The following is a 15956-nucleotide window of genomic DNA, read 5'->3' on the forward strand; positions in this document are numbered from 1 at the left end:
CCCACAATGGTGGTTTGTATGCATGCTTTCAGGGCTGACCAACTGATCATTTGGTGTTGGATAAGCAATTTCTTCCCTAGGAATGGATCACTGTATCTTCTGTCTCCCAGCTTTTCTTAAGTAGCCTGTAGTCCTTCGTGTAGGATTGAGGCCTCGTGAATTTTTGCCCATCACCATTAAAGTCTATTGATGTCACCCTTATTCAGCTCATGCTTGGGCAGTCATGTTGGTGAGACTTCTGACATTCTTAGGAGACATGATCTCAGAGGAAACCGTTCCTCTGGCTTGTACAATTATTCTGCTCCCTCTTCAGCAGTGCTATTAGTCTTAGGTGCAGGAGTTGGGTTGTAGATCTACCAGTTGGGACTGAGCATCTCACTCTACATTTTTATTGGTTGTATCTCTCTGTAATGAGATAACATTCTTTAGGTGGGAGGTTCTCTCTGGGAAGATCTGACAAAATTAAGAGCCAGGCTGACTTTCATACAATACAACAAATTCTTATGATATTATTTATTTGATGGACAACTTTTTGGGAGCTTCCAGTAACAGAGCAAGAAATGCACATCTCCAAGGAGAGTTAGCAACACCAGGTATCTGGGGAGAAAGAGTCATATACAAGCACTACACTGAGGCCTCTACAGTGTCCAGTTCTGTTCTATGCAATCATCCTTGGCAGTAAACATTGTTTTCCCATTTTACAGCTATAAAAGCAATGAAGGTCAGGGCAGAAAGAGCTCCACTGAGCACTGGCTCTGGTCTTACAAAAGCAGGACTTCTCCAAGAATGGATCTTTGGATCAAGTAGTTTCACACATCACAACAGCACTCACACTTCTTAATGTTCCATGGACACACACACACACACACACACACATGCACTCACATGTGCACACATATAGTCTAGCTCTTTAAAGCACTACATATAGAGCTAATTACTGAGTTCAGTGTTTATTCTGATTCGTGCAGGTTCATAAAGTCCACTTTAGGCAAAAATAAAGCTGACTCATAGGAGTAAAGAAATGAGTTCACATTTACAATCTCCATAAGCCTGCTGCAAATATTTAAGTGGAAAGATACAGTAATTTATCACAGTGCCTCACAGGCTGTGAGCTACGCTGGTAAAGTTCTTGGAGATCTGAGAAGTGAGGGCTGCAGGAATCTCTTGGGATAAAATACTCTAATTACTAAATGAAAAGGGCATTCTGAGAATATTAGATTCAAATGGATTCTTCCACGTTTGCAAAGCCATTGGAGAATACACCATAGACGGAGCTTATTACATATTTACAGGACTAATGAATGCACACCTACAACAAAAGCACATGCTCACATACACACACATACACACACACACACGAATAAAAGTTGTGCCTTCCTGCTTAAATTGTTCATGCAAACATACTCTCTGTGTCCCACTTGTGTTACCCAGGCTCACAATATGCTGAACTGCCAACATCCCTTCCTTATCCTCCCTAAGCTGTGTGCTCAGAAGACCAGAAAAGGTATGTGTCTCTTCTCTGTGGTGTCTCCTGCTCTCAAATCCCTCCTTGAGGCTTCCCTCACCTCTTCTTTCTCTCTACCATCCCCCTCTACCCCCACTTTAAAACTTAGGTGTAGAGAAGATGTGTGTCCCCAGTTTGCAACCCACTATGTAGGAACCAAAATACTGCTAGATGCTAAGCAATATGGAGACACACTCAAGATCAGGACATACAAGAGGTGGTGGCTCATTTTGCATGGGCTACAGAAATTGGTCCCCTCTCTTTTGGAAGAAAATAGCATTTCCAACGTCTTCAAATGGGTAACTTATAGAAGTGACCCAACCTACATAGAGATAAGATCTCCAGTAACCAAGCCTCTCTGACAACAAAAGAAGGAAGAAAGGCACTTAGGGGCCTGAGACCCCAAGCATACAGAAAACCCAACTCCATTCCACAGCAGCCTCAGGCAGGAACTAATAGACTTACATTAGGATCCATATTTTCAGTGCTAATACTGCAGAGGCCACACAGTGAGCCTCTACCCTGCATCCAAAGAATAAAAGATTAAGAAACAAAATCATCACCTCTGAATCCCATTCAAGAGCAGCCACAGGCCTACCCACACGCAACTACAAATACAGGGATGGTGTGGGGTGGTGTTAAAACTTGACTCTAAACCAAGCAAGGATGCTAGCTGGAGTCTACTAGATGATAACTCTACAGCCACTGAAGCAGATGTTAACCTAGAAGCTGAGAGGGGCTAAGGACCTTCTATTTCACCACAGTTACATTGCTAGCCAAAAATTGGCTCCAACTTCTTTCATAATGGTGGATAACTTACTCCTAGAACAAGACAGTGCCCTAACAAGGTCAAGAACATGATCAAACATCTTGGGTCTCTAGTACTGTCCAAACATGAGAGGATGAGAGTTGAGGTAATAGTATTTCATGTCTAATATTTGCAGGCTTTTTTTTATGTATAAAAGCAAATATTCCTGAGGGAAATAAGGCCTTAATCCAGGCCTGATAAATGGGTTTTACCTAAGGTACTAACTTTGATCAATTGAATGTGGCTGCCTAGAGCACTATACTGAGAGAGATTATTAAGCTGCTCCCCTGGTGATACTCAAAACATTTAGAAATCCACCAGCCAACACAAATACCAACTGCACTGCTGGGTGAACCACTTCAGTCAGTCTCCCTAACCCTCACCCTTTTGGGTTATTCAGCTTCCTATTGATTTGGGGTTTGACTCTCTAGTTGCCAGTCATCTGGGAGATCTAGGGGGAGCCCTTAAGACCCCCAGCTCCCTAGTAAATGATCACAGAAGTGATTCCATGACTAAACGTCCTTCTTACATGCTGAGTGTAAGTTCCAGCTATACCTTGGATTCACAAGAAGAGAGCAACATTGCATCAGCAGGGTCTGCCTTAAGTTGAGGGCATATGATATGACAACCCCATGCTAAATATTTACCTGCAGAATTTACCTTCCTAAGACTCAAACAACTAGCCAGGCATTGGTGTTGTATGCCTTTTATTCTAGCACTTGGAAGGCTGAGGCAGGTACATCTCTGAGTTCAAGGCCAGCCTTGTCTACAGAGTGAGTTCCAAGGTAGCCAGGGCTACACAGAGAAACCGTGCATTGAAAAACAAACACAAAAGAATCTAACAACTAATGAATTAAATAAGAACCAATTCTAACCCTTCTCCAGTGCTTCCAAAGTACTTTAAAAGAGAGAGAGAGAGATAGGATACTTCCAAACTCATTTTATAATGGTAGTGTTATTCTGATACCAGACACAAAGATGACAACAATAGAAAAAAAACAGACAGATACAGTCTAAAAGCCTTAATGAGCATAGATGTAAAAATTATTCAGAGGAAACTATCAAATTGAATGAAAGGGCACACAAAAAGATCACTTGCCATCATCAAATACAATCTATCCCAGGAGTGTAAAGTATGAACAGAATGAAAGGCCAAATAACTATTTCATCTCTAATAGAAGCAGGGAAACTGTGAGAAATTCATCAGCCTTTCCTGATGAAAGCTCTCAGTAAGTTGACAACAATGTAGCTGAATACAATTTTAAAAAACACATATAAACTATAGCTAATGTATGCAGTGCTAAAAGTTGGAAGCCTTTCCTCTAAGAGATACCCAGTCTTGCCATTCTTAGTAAACATAAGAAGTACTAGAAATCCTAGCCAATGTGACTAGGCATGAAAAGGGTAAGGCACCTAAACTAGACAGGAAGAAATCAAACCCTCTATGTTTGCAGACAACGTGCTCTCATATATGGAAATGTCTAAAAGAATTGTTCTCCCTTCTCTTCAAATTATAGTATATAAAATTAATTGATATCAGTAGCGTTTGAAAAATAAACTATTGAAAAAAAGGTTGAACTCAAAGTAGAGTATAGAGTGGTAGATATCAGAGACTACGGGAAAGGGCCATAGAGGAATAGAGAAGCTAGGAGGAACATGCTCAAGAGATTTATTGTAAGTTCTGCTGACTATCATTAGTAACTGCATATCGCATCATTTAAAACATTTACCACATGTGTGTTTGTGTGTGTGTGTGTGTGAGAGAGAGACAGAGACAGAGAGACAGAGAGACAGAGAGACAGAGAGACAGAGACAGAGAGACAGAGACAGAGAGACAGAGAGACAGAGAGACAGAGAGACAGAGAGACAGAGAGACAGAGAGACGGAGAGACGGAGAGACGGAGAGACGGAGAGACAGAGAGACAGAGAGACAGAGAGACAGAGAGACAGAGAGACAGAGAGACAGAGACAGAGAGACAGAGAGACAGAGAGACAGAGAGACAGAGAGACAGAGAGACAGAGAGACAGAGAGACAGAGAGACAGAGAGACAGAGAGACAGAGACAGAGAGACAGAGAGACAGAGAGACAGAGAGACAGAGAGACAGAGAGACAGAGAGACGGAGAGACGGAGAGACGGAGAGACAGAGAGACAGAGAGACGGAGAGACAGAGAGACAGAGAGACAGAGAGACAGAGACAGAGAGACAGAGAGACAGAGAGACAGAGAGACAGAGAGACAGAGAGACAGAGAGACAGAGAGACAGAGAGACAGAGAGACAGAGACAGAGAGACAGAGAGACAGAGAGACAGAGAGACAGAGAGACAGAGAGACAGAGAGAGAGGTGAGTTCTGGGAATCTAAACTCAGACTTTTGGATTGGGAAGAAAGCACCTTTAACCACTGAGCTATCTTGTCAGACCCCGTATATTATATTCTTTAAAAAAAAAAAAAATGAGAGTTGATTTTGTGTTCTCTTCACAAAAAAAATGATGAGCATGTGATGTAACATGTACATTAGTCAGCCATTCCCCAATTTAGCATTTCAAATTATATTATACATGATAAGCAAACACAATTGTATTGTTCAGGTACAAATAATTTTTTAAACTTTAAAAATCCTGGATAATGAATTAGTACACACACATATATATGTATATATATATTCATATTTATATATGAAATAGAATTTCTCAGAATAAAAAAATGAAATGCAAAATGACTTAACATTTTTAGATTCATCAGGTAAAGATAAGCAAAGATATTAAATTTACCTAATAAAATGCTCCATAAAGTAATTTTATATCAGGCAGGAGGCAGGTACACAAAGGTGTCTTTTCCAACGTAATAGATCTAAAAGCTTGGAAAAGCACAGGTCTTTCTGCATAGCAAAACCACAGATAGAAGAAAGAGCAAAATGATCAGGAAAGATGGAAAGTCTAGACGAGTCCAGGGCACGAATTCCTCCTCCTCAGGTGAGGTAAGCAGGCCTCTGGCTGGCTGCCAGCTCCCATGGCCTCACTTTGGGGTAGGGCTGCCATCCTGTGATGTCTGAACAGCCCCCACATGGTCTGTGAACGACTGTGTCACCCCGGGGGCAGATGCCACTTCCTCCACTCGCCTGATAATGATATCATTTAGCTTGTGGGTTCCTTTGGCTGGGTTTTTTGTTTTATATGCTACAGGGGTTCTCAATTAGCCATGTTCGTCCACCATCTGCTGGGGAGAATGATAGGGTTTAGGAAAGTCAGACACAAGGCATCCTTTCCTTTCAGAACCAAGAACTGGATGGCTTGGCCTGTGGACTGAATCACTGTTTCTCTTCCGAGGGGGCAGAGATGAGTAGAGCTAGAGAAAAGAGATTTCATGATGGGAAGAGAGCTCCCTGGAAAAGTGCTCACTATGCAAGTGGGGGGACCTGAATTTGGGCGCCCAGAGTCCACATAAAAAGCCAGGAATACTGGTTTGTCCTTGTAATCTTAGGGCTAGCCTACCACAGGTAGATCTTTGGCATTCACTTGCTAGCCAGATGTCCCTTGAGTGCTTTGTTGATAAAATACCATTTATACAAGAGTTTGGTTTGGGCTTATGATTTCAGAGAGCTAAGTGTCCATGCTGGACAGGAGACATGGAAGCAGGAAGAGGAAGCTGAGAGCTCACACACCCAATCACAAGCATGATGCCTGAAGGCAACTGGGAGCATCAAGAGGCTTCTAACTCTAAAAGCCTATTTCTAGAGTACTTCCTGCAGTACCCTACACCTTCCCATAACTTATTCAAACAGTGCTACCATCGGGGGACCCAAATGTTCATAGACCAGAGCCTCTGGGGGAGATCTCTCATCCAAACAACAGGGCAGCCTAGCCTACTCTGTGATTCCAAAGCAAGTAAAGGACTGGGAAAAACAAGGAAGGTGGCGAGTACCAGAGAAGTGACATCTAATGTTGACCTCTGGCTTCTTTACAAACAAGCATATGATGTATACAGCATGTGTGTGCACAGGCATGCACATGTATACAGACAGATAGACAGGCAGACAGGCAGTCAGACAGATAGACAGACAGACAAACAGACAGAGTCAGAGAGAGAGCCCTCTAGCTCCCCAGGGTCTCTCTTGCTCATCTCTGCCAGCTACACCCAGAGGCGTCCCCTAAACAATAGCCCTGCCAGAGCCTAGATCAGGCCACCTAAGGTATCACAGGAACCATAGTGGGAGCGGCAGCCTCCAGGATGGTAAGCTCAGGCCCAACAAGTGGCCCAAATTCCCAGACTCCAACTTCATTAACAAGTGTTCCATGTAAGAATGCCTCCTTGATGAAATAAAACTGAGTAATCCCACTGCTGCGTGTTTAGCCAAGAGAAGAACCAGTAGACCTAGAAGCATTTGTGCACAAACATTCATGGTGTCTTGTTCTGAGCCACTGATAACTGGGAACAAACATTCCATCATATGGTGAGCAGAACAACAGTGGTACATCCATACAAAGGCGTAGTGTTCAACAGTAAAGGGGACCAACTCCTAATCTGTCATGACTGGACCTCACAGTACATGGTTAATGAGCGGGGCAGAGGGGACAGACAAGTAAGAGGCTACTTATTGTGGGGCTCCACTCTTGTAAAGTTCTTGAAAATGTAGTCTTCATTGTGATGGTTTTGAGAGGTTGGGAAATGAGAAAGGCTATTGGTTACAGAGTTATGAGTAAACTTGCAGGCAGATGGAAGTGCTCTTTAGCTTGATGGCGATACTGGTTCCTTGAGTATGTACATCTGTCAAAATTTATTAGCCATCATCCTTAGAGCAAGTTAATATTATTGTCTATAAATCACACCTATTATTTTTTAAATCTAACAAGTTTCTAAATTTAAACCCACAGAAATTTTTGGAGCCGTGCAAACAAAAGTTCTGTGAGTTTGATTTTCATGTGCATTTATGCATATCAAAATTTTAAGAAGGAGTTATGGCATCCAAGATTCTCTAAGATCACCCAACAGGGCACTTAATATTTTTTAGTTGTGCAGAGCAGTCATTAGAATCTCGAGGAAGCAGGTAGAGAGGATGGCATTGGAGAATCGCCAGTCTAGATACAGCAATGCCCCCTTCATCAGCATCTTTGCAAACTGAAGCACACTTGAGAAGGGAAATGGGTTGAGCCTCTCCCCACTTTCTGGGGAATTTCCTACAGATCAAGGCTCAAGTGTGCACACAAGTGTGGGGGCTGGGAAAGGAAGAAGAAGTTGGAAACCTAGCTAGCCTCCCCATGTGCTCTGTTAATTTACCTATCCATTCAATTGACAGTCATTCAGCCTGCTGGGCACTCTACCAAGCACATGGAAATGACCCTGGTGTGGCCCCCATCCCCGTGAAATCATAGTCTTCTCACTCCAGTCAAGAGCCATCCTTGTAGCTATCATTTTCCTCTTATGACCTCTGCCTGGCAAGAGAGGGACCTGGCTCTCTATGGGTACATGTTGCACACTGGTGTCTGTGTCTGCTCAGAGTGGTCACCAAGTCTGACCATCAGTTCTTCCCAGTCTTGCTCAGTGATCCCAAGAGGGCAGAGGGAATCTAGCACTAGGTAGAAGAATTTGGAGACAGGGAGGGAGGGACGGAGGGACGGAGGGACAGGGACGGAGGGGAAGAGAGGGAGAGAGGGAGAGGCAAGGGAAGGGAAAGAAGGGGAGGGAAGGAGAAAGGGAAGGAGAGAGAGAGAGAGAGAGAGAGAGATATTCTCAGCTCATTTCATATCAAGTTACATCAAATCTTCCCTACCCCTCCAGGAGCCTGTCTTGTCACTCTGATTCATGGAAAATCCAAGCCAGGCAAGAACATTGCACAGACAGCTGCACAGAACACGCATGCTTTGTTGAGTGGATGAAGTCCTGGTCTGGCAGCTCGTCTGGTCCTTTTGCTTGTCTTCCTGACATGGCCACCTGGCATATGTCTAGAAACTACCATCTCTAAAGAAGCAGAGTCCAGGTCCAGGATAAGCACTTGGTGTGTCTGATTCCAGAGACTCTGCTCTGAATTGCTGCAGACAACTGCTGGGTTCTTCCCTCCCCTCACTAGGGATGGGGGTTGACCCAGAAACACAGCAGACTTTAATCGACTCTTTCTGTATTCCATGCACCTCACCTGTCATGAAGCCACCAAGGTTCCCTAAGCCTCTGAGGCTTAGAGACAACAAAATACAGGTGATTGAACAGAATTTATAACATATGCCTGCCTTCTGTTGCTAACTCCCTCAATTTCTCAAAGAATGGGTTCAGAGAGGGCAACTGGATCCCTAGAAAATTCCTGGAAATGCACCATGTTGCAGAAAATGTTGTCAAGTGTCTGCTGCCCACTGTTTCCTATACCAGGGTTTGGGTGTGAGATGGACTCCACTCCCCAACACAGAAACCCAAACAACCATGTTTGCTGTCTAAGGCTCTGTGGCTGCCAGCCTTGGATGCAGTGCTGAAGTTCATAGAACTCTCAGAAGCTGGGAACACTAACACTCAAGGAGATAACAGAAGCCTCCATGTCCCATGGTAGCCAGGCCTCCTGCAGTGGTGCGATGAATACAATGGTGTCCAGAAGCCATTAGTGACCTTGGGCTTCTCTAGCTCTGTTCAGTTGGCAGCAACTGGCCTCCTAGTTTTCCTTGATTCTGTATGGTTTCTGAAACTGAATCTAGGGCTCATCTTACAATTCTCCCTCTAACATCCTTTGAGAAACTCCCATCACTGTGGGAGCTCTGACCACCACACCACATGGGCCTTCCTATTGTCTGTGAACCATCAACTGAAGAACATCTTGTGCCAAGAACACTTAACACTCTTCAAAACTTAAACTTCCAAACAGCTCCTGTTTATGTGTTATGTCTATTAAACACACACACACACACACAAGAGGGGAGGAGAGTGGGAAGGGTGACTCATTTAAAAAATGAGAGATTTCTCATGGGTAAGGCACTTGCCATGCAAACAAGAGAGCCAGAGTTCAGATCCCCCAGAACTCTGTAAAGCTTGATGTAGCAGCAAGTGCTTAGCCCCAGCACTCATGTGGTGGAGACTGGAGAATTCCCCAAACATCCATGGGCCCATTAGGCTGCAGCACACAGTAGCAAACAAGGGTGGCCTGCTTCAAACAAGTGATAAGTGAAGACATGCAGTAGAAGCTGTCCTCTGACTCCTACATGAGTGCCAAGTCATACAATGCCAACACCGCCCATACCTACACAGTAGTAATGGAAGCATTCTACTGTCCACAGAACATTAAATATAAACTAAACATTTTGTAAAAATAAAATATTATTTCAAAATACAAAAATAAGTTAGTACAATGAATATAACATTGTTGGTCCATTTGCAATCACTTTAATGGTATGAGATTTGCATCATCTGCCTCTACTGCCACATGGTGGTACCACTCTCTGATCAGTAGCACACATCACATAGCTTTTGGAGCACTCTGCCACACTGGCACCACAGAGACAAAAAGAGCAGCATTCTGCTGTTGCTATAGAAGAGACCTTTGAACTCACATACCCCTGACATGAGCTGGAAACCCACATGAGTTTGGGGGCCACACTTTTTGAGAGTCAGGACTCAAAGCCATCCAAAGAGGATCATGGGGTTGACTAGCCCACTAAAGAACAGGGTCAAAGCTCATGGAAGAGTAATGTCTGTATCACCCCAATGCTGTAGATGCAGGAGCAACCCAGTGTGATAAAGTAGGCGACACCATCATCAAACTGGCTGCTGTTATCACCCTAATCCCCACAGAGCCTCAAATTCCATGAGGAGGTGTTACACTGTGGCCACCCTAGGCCACAGCACAGACTCCTAGCCAGCACTCAACCGCTGTGTGTTGAATGAATAAGTGAAATAAAGTATGTATGTATGTATGTATGAATGCATGTATGCATGTATGTATGTATATATATATATATATGTATGTATGTTTAAAATATCATTAAAATTATTTTCAAAACATAAAAATAAAAAAGAACACAGAGGCTCTAGATGAAAAACTGCATCCCCAGAGCACTCAGCCATGTGGACAACTAGCTGAAGAGCACCTTGACAAGATTCTTAGTGATTTGTGTGATATCTCTGAGAGATCACCATTTCAGAGGTGCCCTACCCTGTTGCACAAATGCTCACAGACTGGCTTATTCTTGATCGACCACATGTCTCTTTACCAATACTGTATCCTTTGAAAACTCTTTCCTGGGAACTCCAGGAGGCAGATTCCCTTCCACTGTAACATCTGCAAGGACGCTGAGAAGCCATCCAGATACGTCAAGGTGTTTTACACTCAACAGGCTCATTTTGTCAGGGGTGTACCCTTACACTGTGTGTGCAGCAAAGTAGAGCTGCTCCAGAAGATTCCAGAAAGAGATCGAGGGTGGCGGGGGTGGGGGTGGGGGGAAGCTTGCAAGGCAGAGGATGGGAAGGACTGCACTAATGTGCTCTTACGTGGATAAAGCATGGCTGTCATTCTCATGGGCTCACTGAGGATATGGTTAGCTCTACAAGATCAGTCCATATTGCAGCAGGCAGCACCAACTGGACTCAGTGGATTATCAAAAGGATAGACCTGTAAACATAAGAGATGAATAAAGGGGGGAGGGTGAGAGGAAGTCGTGTTGGGGGGCGTGTCCATGAGGAATGGGAAGGGGAAGTTGGGGTGGATGTGATCCATGTATTGTCAAAGGACAAATAAAAGAATTTTTTTTTTGTAATGAAGGCAATACTAGAAGAGTCTATGCTACTGTCTTCTTTCCCTCTACCCACACCCATCCACTCTTGTCCAATGTCTATCACCCTGGGAAGACCTGGAATACTGCCCAAGAATCAGTCAGCCTTCAGTCTCTGCTTCCATGTGTACTAAGCTTGGGTTCCACTTTCATCTCTGAACTGTAGGAGACAAGCTTGCCTCTGAAACCACTTTCTATCTATTGGTTAGGCCACTTGGAGGAAGGCTTTTGTCATTTGCAACTGAAGTAAGTGGCTTTAGCAGTCGCTAGTCCACCTATGGCAGCTGCTCCCTCAGGTGCCCTGTGCTTTCCTCTCTTCCCAGCATTTGCCCAGACAAACCCTGCTGGGAGCCTCAGGGCTCAGATGGAAAAGCAGCCAGTCATAACGACTGTGACCTTCTAGCTGACCAGTCTATTCCCAGCCTGCAGACTGAGGTCCTTCACACTAGATGCAATCAAAGCGAACCCTGCTACCTCTCTTCCAGAAAATGAAAGCAGTCGAGAGAAGAAGAAAAAATAAAAAATTAAAAAAAAAAAAACCTTTCATTTCTGACATGATCTAAATGCAATTATAGCTCAGTAGATCCATGAGAAAATTGACAAGAGCCAATCCTTTGCACAAGGCATGCTCTGATTTCATGCCATCAAATTATTTTTAAAGGGCATTAATATCACAAGCTGATGACTTTTAGCCCTGAGCAAATGATGCATTTTAATGTCTCTTTACACACAGCTCTGGGCCCAAGTGAAGCTGTCTTCTGCAAAGCTTGAGCAAACATTTACATTTCAAAACTCAACAGAAGGGTTGTTGTTGAGTTTTTTTCCCCCTTCCATTTTTTTCATACATTCCCAGGCAAGATAAATCATATTTCACATGTGTTAAGCGGTATGTAGCATTTTGCTCCTAACCCCTAGCATACCTTTAGGAGATAGCTGCACCTGGGTTTCAAGCCTGAAACCTGAAGATTGATTTTGAAAGGGAGAGAGAAAGGCAGTGGCGCCTTCCAACAACAGTCTGTTTGCAACTCACTGTGGCCATGTGTTAGCAGCCTCCTTTCTTCTTTAGCAGACCTGTGGTACCTTGGGCTGGGTGTGGGTGCAAGCAGGGTCCTCAAAGAGGGATAGCCAGTGGTTATCACTTACATTTCAAGTCACAGCTGATGTTGGATAAAGTTAGAATCAATCAGGGGGGAAGGACCCCTGCTTCATTATATTAAACTCAAGTTGATGTGAAAGATCCACAACGTGAGGACTCCCCCACATTCTGACTCAGGAGAGGCGAGAATTAGTCTTGATGCAAACTGCAAGAGGCTTATTCAGGAAAGACCAGTGCATTGGGGACAACTCGTTTCCCACGCAGGGGTAGAGGAGTGACAACGAGCTCAAGGGGTAAGGGGTTTATATAGACACACAAACTACAAACACCTGGCATTGGGCTATAAAGGCAAAAACAGCAAACACCTGACATCCTGGAACAATGGGGCTATTTTGGACACAGGTCGAGGGGCTTAAATAATTTTTTTACTCTCTGTCAGGATCTTTTAGATGGAGATCCAGTAAAAATTGGAGGTCTTGGACATGCTGTTGAGATTCTACGTGATTTAACTCGTCTTAATGTCAAATCCAGGTGGACCAATCTTCAAACCTCTCTCAGATGTAGCAATTTCAACACACAAACTCTGCCACCAGAAAGGCATAGATTCAGATCCCAGTTTAGCCATGTCATACCAGTAAAATCTCTGCAAGCTATTCAACCTCTTGCCTGATACAATGAGCTATTATCAAAAGTGAGATAGATAACCCTTATTATTTTGTAGTAATTGCCCCTGCCTCCCTGGATCTACATGTTAAGGACTGCTGGTTCTTGACGCCCTCCCTAAACAGAGCAACTAAGCTACAGCACCATTCACACTTCTCAGGCCTCCTCTCCTCTGAAGACTGTGCACCCCTAGCATGTCTCACAAGTGCTTCCAAAGAAGCATTTCAGCCAAACACTCACAATCAGGATAATCATATAATAAATATGCGAGAATAGGGCTAGAGTCATGACTCCACAGCCCTATTTAGTCATGTTCCTTGGTGTCCTTGGGGAATTCTCTCCAGGGACCTACCCTTATCCTTTCCCCCAAAGGTATTACCAAAATTTTCAATGCCCGTGTCCTACATATTAAATGGTATGCTACTTATATATTTTTTACACATTTCCTGACTCTATTCTTCAAATCATCTCTAGATGACTCAGAATACATAATACATTATAGATACTACAAAAATGGTTGCTATGCTATATTATGTAGAGACTGTTGACTCCTCCCACTCTGACATCACCACTGATGTCCAAGGTGTTTATAGGCAGGAGCCCCATGCTCCCTCACAGAGGAAATCTGTTTTCAGTTGCATGTCCACCTCTCCCTCCCGTGTTAACATAGATGAGAGGGAACTCTGGGGCTAAGGCTTAGCAGATGCTCACACTGATACCCAGACTGAAAGCAGTCTTGTTACTGAGCTAGGTGCGAGCTACCAGGCTAACACAATCTGCTCCCACTAATGTTCCCTCACCCTGACAGTTCCTATCTCCCACAAATGTATTCTTCCCAATATTTAACTATCTTGGGTCTTCTATGGGTATACCAAGGGCCATAGCAAGCTTTAATAGTCATGTTATTTCCCTGAAAAACAAACAAACAAACAAACAAAACAAACAACAAGTCACATTTTGCTGGTGTCTATATTGTCAGTGTTTGGGCAATGGCAGACATTGGGTTTAGGGCTGAAGGCTGGCACTGAGGGATCCACAGGGGGGCAGAATGCCTCTCTGCTCCCTCTTCCTTCTCCATCATGAACCCACTGATATAGACACCATGCAGTCTATGCCAAAGTAACCTATGAAAGGAGAGAGAGCCAGGTCACTCAGCTGTGTACCAAGCATGCCCAGCCTTCCTTGCGTCTTTGGAAGCTGTCTCAGGTTCTACTTTCTCCTCTGGAACTTCTCCCATTCCTCTTCTCCTCTAAATCCAACATAGGACTCACTTTTTGTGTGGCTCCTCCTGGATGCCCTCAGTAAAATCAAAGCACAATTTCTAGCTATGGTTTTTCTAACTGTACCTCAGCAGAGAAAAAACACAAATGGGAGCCTGTAGCAGCCCCAGGAGAGGAGGCGAGAAGGTTAGACTATAATTTCTGATGCTGGTGTCAGGCCAGTGCCACCAACCTGCATGATTAAACTAGCTTATTGCTCTAGGAGTATCCAAAGCCCATGTCCACCAGGGGCTTTGATTATATCTCTTACCCTGAACCTGAGCCCCAGACCAGCAGAACGGAGGACATCCACCAAGGACAGAGAATCAGGTTCCCATGAGATAAGCTCAAGAAAGTCCAAAGTCTACCTGCCCCTCACGTAGGATTGGCAGGGAGGCTGCTTTAATGTCCCACTAACCTTGCCTGGCCCCTGACTTTCTTTACAGAATTCTTCAGTCTGAAATAGAGCAATTCCACTGCCTTGAAGTGCTGAAGGCCCCCTACAAATACAAGACACAGAGCTAGGTGTACTCCTGAACTTCCTGTTCTCAGGCCTCCGATGTTTCGCATCCTGTCATTCTAAAGGTACAATGCTCTTTGTATCTACCTGGGTTCCAAGATCAGCTCCATCCTTGGACTTCAAGGTCGCCAGAGACAAGTGACCCTCATGTTCTACAACTGCCTCATGGGCTGTCCAAAATGAATCAGGTTCAGACCCTGACTTCTTGCTTTCATACTTGATTATTCTAGAAGTGGACAGAAAAGGGTCCTGGCTAGCACTGTGAGGAAGGACCAAGGAAGCATCCCCCAGACTCTTGTTCTCTGAGCCTCCACCACATGTTATATGGAATCTACATGTACTGGTAGAAGTGTATGATTTTTTTTCCATCCCTAAGAATCCACTGTTTAGTTGGAAAAATGTTTGGTTAAAGCAGTTTCTAGCAGGGGCACATGGAAGGTAATCTGTGAGGGATCATGGAAGGAAGGGGGGCTCAGACACCTGAACTGATCCATACCAAGCAGCTGCCTGAGGGGGCGCTGAGTGGGCCCAGCCTTCTTTCTCTGCAATGGAATTGGGTCAGGGAAGAAATAGAGAGGCAGCTTAGAGATAGATACCTGGACCACACAGACCCAAGTTAAACCCCAGTTCTACTACTTGAAATGATGTCACCTGTTCCTCTCTTAGCCTTACTCTTGCAATCTGTGAGCTGGGAAGGATAACATCTGAAATGGAGGGCTGACAAGGGTTCAGAGACCACGCCCATCTGTTACATCCTTTGCTATGACAAAACACCTGACAGACAACTTAAGAAAAGGAGGGTTTATTTGGGCTCAAAGTTCAAGATCGCAGTCTATCACAGCAAGGACAACCTGCAGGCAGGAGCATGGAGCAAACTGAGCAGGCAGCATCTTCAACCAGGTTCCTTTAGGAGATGAAGGCTGCTGCTAAGCCTGTGTTTTCCATTTTACTTGGCCTTCGAACCCCAGGCTATGGTATGGAATAGGTCCACATTTAGGGTCTACCCACCACAGCCTAATCTATAAAACCTCTCACACATCTGACATGGTATTTGTTTTAAAGGTGAGTATATACATCTTGCGAAACCAGCAACCAAGATAAACCCTCCCAATACGGAAGTACCAGATTTATACCTCTGGCCTGGCTGCTCCCTAGAGCACTAGTGTATAAGTTCAGGTGCCCACTGGGCTTCTCCAAGTAGAGTTCATATTACTGAAATTCCACCAAAGCTAAAAGAGTGGGAACCCTCCCCATCACCCCACAGTACTACCCAACAACTATTCCCAATAACATTAGCATCATGCAGCTAAACCTGGGTCATTTTCCATCTCATACTACTGGTATAAACCCACTGGTAGTTAGCCA

Source organism: Mus caroli, unplaced genomic scaffold, assembly GCF_978045245.1.
Source record: "Mus caroli unplaced genomic scaffold, Mus_caroli_1 scaffold_20, whole genome shotgun sequence".
NCBI classification, from domain to species: domain Eukaryota; kingdom Metazoa; phylum Chordata; class Mammalia; order Rodentia; family Muridae; genus Mus; species Mus caroli.